Source organism: Saccostrea cucullata, unplaced genomic scaffold (assembly GCF_032062105.1).
Source record: "Saccostrea cucullata isolate Sc308-1 unplaced genomic scaffold, CSIRO_AGI_Scuc_v1 ctg13692, whole genome shotgun sequence".
NCBI lineage: Eukaryota > Metazoa > Mollusca > Bivalvia > Ostreida > Ostreidae > Saccostrea > Saccostrea cuccullata.
The window spans coordinates 8,155-15,786 of NW_026919383.1; the positions used below are offsets into that span (position 1 = coordinate 8,155).

At 32.9% G+C, this 7,632-nt stretch overlaps 1 long non-coding RNA gene across 2 annotated transcripts; it reads right to left on the minus strand.

The window, feature by feature from the left end:
• Positions 1-747: 747 nt before the first annotated feature.
• On the minus strand, positions 748-6,351 carry LOC134230337 (uncharacterized). 2 transcript variants are annotated; one of them, XR_009984332.1, is made up of 4 exons: positions 6,263-6,351; positions 3,602-3,688; positions 3,152-3,238; positions 748-2,478 (listed from the first exon to the last, which is right to left on the minus strand). It is a non-coding gene; the product is annotated as an uncharacterized LOC134230337 (long non-coding RNA). The 2 variants fall into 2 exon arrangements; XR_009984335.1 differs by having other exon boundaries at positions 6,267-6,344.
• Between the last annotated feature and the right edge of the window lie 1,281 nt (positions 6,352-7,632).

Sequence of the window (7,632 nt, forward strand, 5' to 3'; positions counted from 1 at the left end):
TATCTATAGAAATATAGTACTTTAGAAAAATTTCCATAAAATGTACGACTTTTTTTACAAAATAATAGGAAAAGAAATCTCCATAGCAACGGAATTTATGCCCTAGCAACCAACTTGACTAGGATCTGCAAAACATGAAACATACACCCAGGAAATTAAAGCCTGTCAAGTGGAATATTTGGGTCATGGCATCCTGATCAACTGTCAACCCTGTTGTACTTACCCCATCATATAAGTATTAATAAGTACCATTGCTCTACAATGTCTATTAGTTATACAATATAGTCAGAATGTGGACCAAATACGCAAAAACTTGACCATATATGACATAACAAAAGCTGAAATTATGTGTCAAAATGATGCAATGTTCAACACAAAACGACGCCAATGCTCTGTCTTCTGGCTAATTTACATTTCTGTACCATGTTTATTATTCAAGTTATAAACCTAAAAACAACTAGAACTGTCCAAATGGTACAAAATAACACCCCACCCCCCCGCTCGGTTTTTTAGAAGGGCTTAATCATGAATATTTTATGGATCTAAGAGAAGAGAGAAAAGCTAAATCATTGTAATTGCTCATTAATTTTTTTTATACATGTAATTGAAACGAAGGTACAGCCTAAAAAAAATAGACTGAATGTATGGATCACACATGAATTATTTTTTTGGTCAGTGACCTTGAACTTGCATTAATGACCTTGGTTTAAAGTCATGTCAAGTTCTCAGGTCAAAGCAATATTTGTGTAAAGTGGGAACCTTCCAAGTTTATCCTTAAGAAAGATATGGACCAGACATGAATTATATTATTTTTACTGTCTGTGCACTTGAACTTGGACAATTGACCTTGGGTCAAAGTCATTACACCCTTATGTCATAAGTGATCTTTGTGTAAACAAGAAAGTATCCAAGTTTATCAATATGAATGATATGGACAAGCACAAATTATGAAGTTTTTCCTTTCAGTGACATTAAACTGACACAAAGAACCTTGGGTCAAGGTCATGACACATCCTCAAGACAAATTCCTGTTTTACACCCTTAGGTCACAGGGAATCTTTTTGTAAAATGGGAACTTACCAAGTTAATCCATAAGAAACATATGGAACGGACACAAATAATGAAATTTTTCTTCCAGTGACCTTGAACTTCCCCAAATGACCTTGAGTCAAGGTCATGACACACTCTTAGGTCATGAGCAATCTTTGTATGGAGTACTAGATTCTAATGTTTCTCCGTAAGAAAGATATGGACCGTATATGTTTGCACAGCTAGACAGATGGACAAATGGATAGACAGACAGACAGACAAGCTGATTCCTATATTCATCCCCCCCAAACTTCGTTTACAGGGGGTATAATGAGAAGTTGTGTCTGTTAAACACAAGACGACCTTATACTTCTTCAAATGAAAATAAACCTTAACATCAGCAAGGCTTGTGTAAATGTAGTTTACAGCAACTTTATATTTCAAGTTTTATCTTATTTTTCTATCAAAGACCAATCTACTGGTCAAATATCAATGCTCACTGAAAGTATCACAGATATGAACATAAAACAAGAGTTTTCCATTGAAAATGTTTGTCTCAGGAATGACATATCAAATTGTGACAGACAGATAGACTGATGGTCAGCTAGTCAGACTGACAGACAATGGAGAAGTGATCCCTAAAAGTCCCCTTGCTATGCAGGTGACACAACTAGGCACCATTACAGCATATCTTGTACCTGATACTGAGACTGAATTTTTTCTGAAGTGTACAGTCAAATATTCTACAGAAATATTTTGCTAGAAATAATATATCGTATAAGTGGAAATTTTAGCGAGATGCAAATTTAGCGATTTCTACCAAAGTCTGGTATTTTATTTTTAGCCAGAAGTAATTTTAGCGATTTTAAAATGTTAACTAAAGAAGCTATTACAAATAATAAGACATTAATTTTTAGAAATATTCAATTTTAGCAATGTCAGCACCCTCTCTAATAATGCCAAAATTTAATCCTCGCTAAAAATTCTACTTATACAGTATGTTCTTCAAAGTACATTTATGCACAGTAAACAAGAAGTATGACACATTTGATTTTAGATATTATCTATTTTAACCAACTAGAGCTAGAACAGTATAATCCAAGTGTTGTCCACAGACAGATGGACAAACAAACAGGGTGATTCCTATACCCCCCTTTCAAAAACTTTGATATCAAAATCTTAAACTTAGTAAGAAAATGTTTTTAGTTCACTGCTTTAAGAGCCCTATCAGAAATCTGATTCAAATTGTTCATGTTCCCTTCAGCTGTCAAGTCATTTTCTTAACAGTCAGTGTTAGACCTCTGCCTTTTCACCAATGACATCAAGATACATAATCAAGGTCTTCCTTCTTTGTAATGGACTATATTCATGCTCTTGAGAATCCTGGCATTCAGATGACTTTCACAAGGTGTTTGGAAAAGTTGTCGTCTGAAGTGAAGTTGATTCCACCTACAAAAGAAAGATACAAAACCAATCCAACTAACAACTTCATTTAAAACAATTTCATTTTGACACAAATGTTACTCATGCTGAGACAGTGTTTCACAGCCCTGAGCCAAAGTCGCACCTTCAATGTCAAGGTCAAGGTAAAATTTGATGGAGTTTTCAGGTCTGTATTTCTATATGCCTCATGGAACAACTTCATACTTGGCATTCAATGCTCCTTATGATAAGGTGGTGTGACATGACCCTTACAACCCTTACAATGTACTCAATGTCAAACTTCAATGCTAAGGTTACAGTATGCACAGTAGACTTCAATGAAATTGTCTTATCTGAAATGCATTTCATACCTGCCTCAAAAGCACAGCTTAGATGACACAAATGTGCCTCATGATATCAGTCTTTAACAACCTTTGACAGAAGACCAGGTGAGCAATATGGGCCCATTTTAGGCTTCTTGTCTGGGTTTAAAATATGAAGTTCATAGGTCAAATGGATTTAAGTTATTGAGTCACAATCCTTTCAAGTTTGAAGTGTCATAGCATTTGAGTTATCTCTCGACAAAGAAATGGATGAACAAAGTGATTACTGGTACTCTTTGAGGCTGGGCTCTTACGAACAAGCTGATGCTCAAAGTAGTTCTAAACAAATCAGTACATGTAAAAAATTCAGTACAAACCTCTATTTGTTCCATATGCTTTGAATCTGGTTGTACTTCATGGTAATTTGGTAGTTCACATTGCAACTTATCATCATCATGATTCTCCTGAAAGTATTTCATATCTGTTTACAAATTTACACGGCCCTACTGCATATATTTGCTGATATTTATAATAAACAAGCTGATGCTAAAAGTAATTTAAAGCAAAATAAGTTTGTGAAACAGTATGCCCCCAGCGTCAACAAATATAGAAAAGCTAGTTTTAGCAAAAAGATCAAGATCTAAAGGTTACTGATGTTGGTGTAATTTAAAAGAACTTAATTAGTGGATTATATATACCAAATATTATCTCACAGTTCAAAGTCATGGTAAAGGTTAAAGCTGACAACAGACAGAAAGGACAAACGAAAATATGTTCATGATCTTTCGGCATAATAATTCAGTACATGTAAAAATTTCAATACAAACCTTTATTTGTTCCACATTAATTGGATCTGCTTGTACTTCAAGGTTATTTGCTAGTTCACATTGCAACTGATTATCATCATGATTCTCCTGAAAATATTTTAGACCTGTTTACAAACTTTTAACCTTTAATTAATATTTTGTTTCATTAAAAAATATAAAATTTTCAAGGGCAATAATGGATTATGGAATGATAACTCTTGTTTATGGATGTGTGTTATTTTACATGCACATAAAACAATTTGTAATTGTGATTTAAAAAGCAGCGCTTCAGTATGTTTTCTAATGGGAATTAAGATAGGTATGAGAGTAGATATTATTTTTAAATATACCTCATATTTCTAAATTAATTGTGAGATATAAAATAATAAATCTTTCTATTTATCATCCCAAATTTTCTTCACATCATGATTTGACATATTATTCATTTCTGAAAAAGTAAGCAACGCTTCATACTTCAAACTATTTTCCATTTGAATTTAATGCTATACTTGTTCCTGAAAATCAATGTCTGGTTTAAAAAAAAAAAAAAAAAAAAAAAAAAAGTCGTGAAATTTGGAGCAGAGGGATATTGTCCCTTAAATGCCAGGCTAGTTAGAATAATCTAACTGTGTCTCGGTACAGGCCCTCACCACAGTTAGAATACGTCCCATATACTTGCAATGTAGCAAAACGGAGCGGATCCGCTCCAAAACGATTTTGAAGAATATAAAATGATTTGCACTGGGAATAACTACCAAAATAATCAAAACAAACCTTTTTGAGATTGCTTATGCCTTTTATCCCAAAAAATAATCCATATAAATACGAAAATCCAATTAATTTTCTCAACGTTTTTCTCTCGATTCAAATTACCTTCCATGTTTACATTCGGAACTCTCTAGATTGTTCCTAGTAAATGCACTATGCGAGTTATCGCCCGTGTTTCTTTCTGCTACATTAACAAACGGTTATCCGTAGGACAATATCATTTTAACGATAGAACATTCTATCTAATGCCAGGCCATCCTTAAAAATTTTGTTTTTTGCGGTAACGCGCCTCATCATTTTAGGTGTGGGTAGGTAGGTAGGCTTATTTTTTTTTTTGAGACAAAAAGTCAGAAATAAATTTAGATTACATAGAGGTATTAACTATGTCTTAGATTTCACCTTACTAGTCAAACAAGAAAATTAAAGCATTCTTAATGAATTCAATCTTTTATTGCTCATATATCAGAACACATCAGTTCTTTTTTAAAAACAGTCAAAAATATCAATCAGATAAAAATGGAAAATGGATACGTAAAAAAAAAAAAATTTTTTTGAACCGATAAAAAAAATCCAGTAGGGTGGATTTTGGTGAGTCGGTCGGGCCGGAATTAAAAATATCTTTGTTTCCCCTAACCCGACCCTGAATTCTCCAAATGGGTCGGTAGGTAGGTAAACAATTTTATTTTATGACAGCAGCTTTGAAAATACGTTCTAAAATTTAATAGAAAAAAAAACTTTATAAGTAAGAAAAGTACAAAAGAAAGCGATTTGTGAACAAAATGCTAGGTATCAAACATATTCTGTTTAAACATGTTAAAGGAAAATTCATGATTAATTAATTTACAACTGTTATTTAGTTGAACTTGTGAGATATCTCACGTCAGAGTACATTTATATAGATCGAATAGATAAAGACAACATTCTCAAATACGCAAAGACCGGACATCCGAGTATTTTTTTTTTCCAACCTTCCATCAGCCCCGAGTGCTTATAGACAATCAATGTACTTTTTGAGGGCCATCAGATTTGCAGTGTTTCTAGAGCATTTTGATTTAGAGTTAAGAAGTAAGTGTCTAATTTTAAGTCGCAGGTCCAAATACCAATAAGGAATGTTGAAAACAATCTTTATGTCCAGTCTCGCAAAGGATGCTGGCTCAAAAAAGATCCCTTACAGCTTAATGGCAAAAATGTGCATGAGTACGTCTAAATTTTAAGCAATGGTAATCACATCTTGGCGCCACTTTTTTCAACAAATCACAAAACAATGTCGGCCGTTCTGCTAAAAACTGATTTCGATGAAATTGTATATTTTATGAAACTTAGTTAACAATAAAAAAAAAAAATAATTGAATCTTCTTATTTAAAAAATCTTTTCAGTCGGTGCGATTTAATTGGGTCGGTCGCGTTAGGGGAAACAAAGGTATTTTTTATTTTGGCCTCGCGTTACCGCAAAAAAACAATTTTTTAAGGATGGCCCCGTTGTCACAATTTATCAATGGCACAATGCTTTTAGTACTTGACAATATCAATGAAAAGAAAATAATCACTCATCATTTCGATACAGGACTTGTATATTTTTTTTAATTTGTAAACGCACGAAATGAAAACAAATCTCGACAGTCAGAGAAAATGTTTCCATCGGATCATGGATCATATATTTACAAACAAACCATAAAAAATATATTGGTAAGTACTAGAGGCATTGTACTATTGATAAATTGTGAGTTTGACAAGTAATTGCAAGTATCGAAAATACACCCGAGAATGCTGATTCTACCAGCTGTCTACTTGGAATTCCCAGTTCTCGTAAAGGCGCCGGTTATGGCGTTTTCCTAGCACGTAAAATATAGAAATACTTAAAAAAAACAGGAAAACGTAAGATATTTCGGACTATAAATAGTACTTTTCAATCACCTACAAACTCTTGATGCTGTCATGTCCTCTGTAACCGCACAAGACCTGCTTTAAACATCGTTACATGGTGTATTTCTTCTCCGACTTCTGCTTCAACAGCAACTTTCTGTTCTTTATCAACAGGAGAGTTCCACAAAAGGGAGATAATCGTTCACGCGTTTTCATATTTGTGGTACATTCTAAATCAAATTATTTGCTATAGAGTACCCAACTACCATTTTTTATTATTGGATTTATAACTTTAAAGCTCTTAGTTTCTATTGCATGTATGATTATGATAGAGTTTGGTTGCGTTTTCGTGTAAAATATTTATAAAAATCATGTTGATTTTACAGCATTTGGTAGAAACAAAGCAAAGTAGGCCCCAATGCTTTAAAATAAACATGGGAAAAATTAAATCTCCCATATATATTGAAATTAAGAAAAACATAGTTTGATTCTGTTATTAATATTGACAGGGTTATCAATAATCAAATTTCACACTTTTCAAGCATTAAAATCACCGTTGCTATGGTAACAAGGAAGATGTGACCCAAAATATTCATGTTTGAAAGGACATTCATCTATACTTCCATGCAACCAAATATTAAAGCAAAATATTTTTTTTCACATTCCACTCACTTTATATACAATACTCAATGGTTACTGACATGGCCTCTTAAATTACATAAAAGAGAAGAACCTTAAAACGACATAATATAGCACAACTTTATTTCGTGCTCACGAATTTTATTTCGTTCCCACGAATTTTATTTCGTGGCCACAAAATAAAAATTCGTTCCCAAGAATTTTATTTCGTGGCCACGAAATAAAAATTCGTTCCCACGAATTTTATTTCGTTCCCACGAATTTTTTTTTGTGGCCACGAATTTTATTTCGTGGCCACGAATTTTATTTCGTGGCCACGAATTTTATTTCGTGGCCAGGAATTTTTATTTCGTGGCCACGAATTTTATTTCGTTCCCACGAATACTATTTCGTGGCCATGAAATAAAAATTCGTTCCCACGAATTTTATTTCGTTCCCACGAATTTTTATTTCGTTCCCACAAATTTTATTTCGTGGCAACGAATTTTTATTTCGTGGCCACGAATTTTTATTTCGTGGTTACGAATTTTTATTTCGTGGCCACGAATTAATAAAAAAATTCTCATACCATGTCCTATACCAGCCACTGTAGTATTCTATCTTTTTTTTGCATAAGATTTTTTTTTTCACTTAAATGGAAAATATTTGTATATATATATATACATTTTATATTATATTATATTATTTACAAGTTCAAGTTCAAAAGTCTAACGTTTGAAAAATCTTATTACCTCTAAAAAAAGCAAAGTTTCGATGTTCTTCGAAAAGGATGAGACCATCAC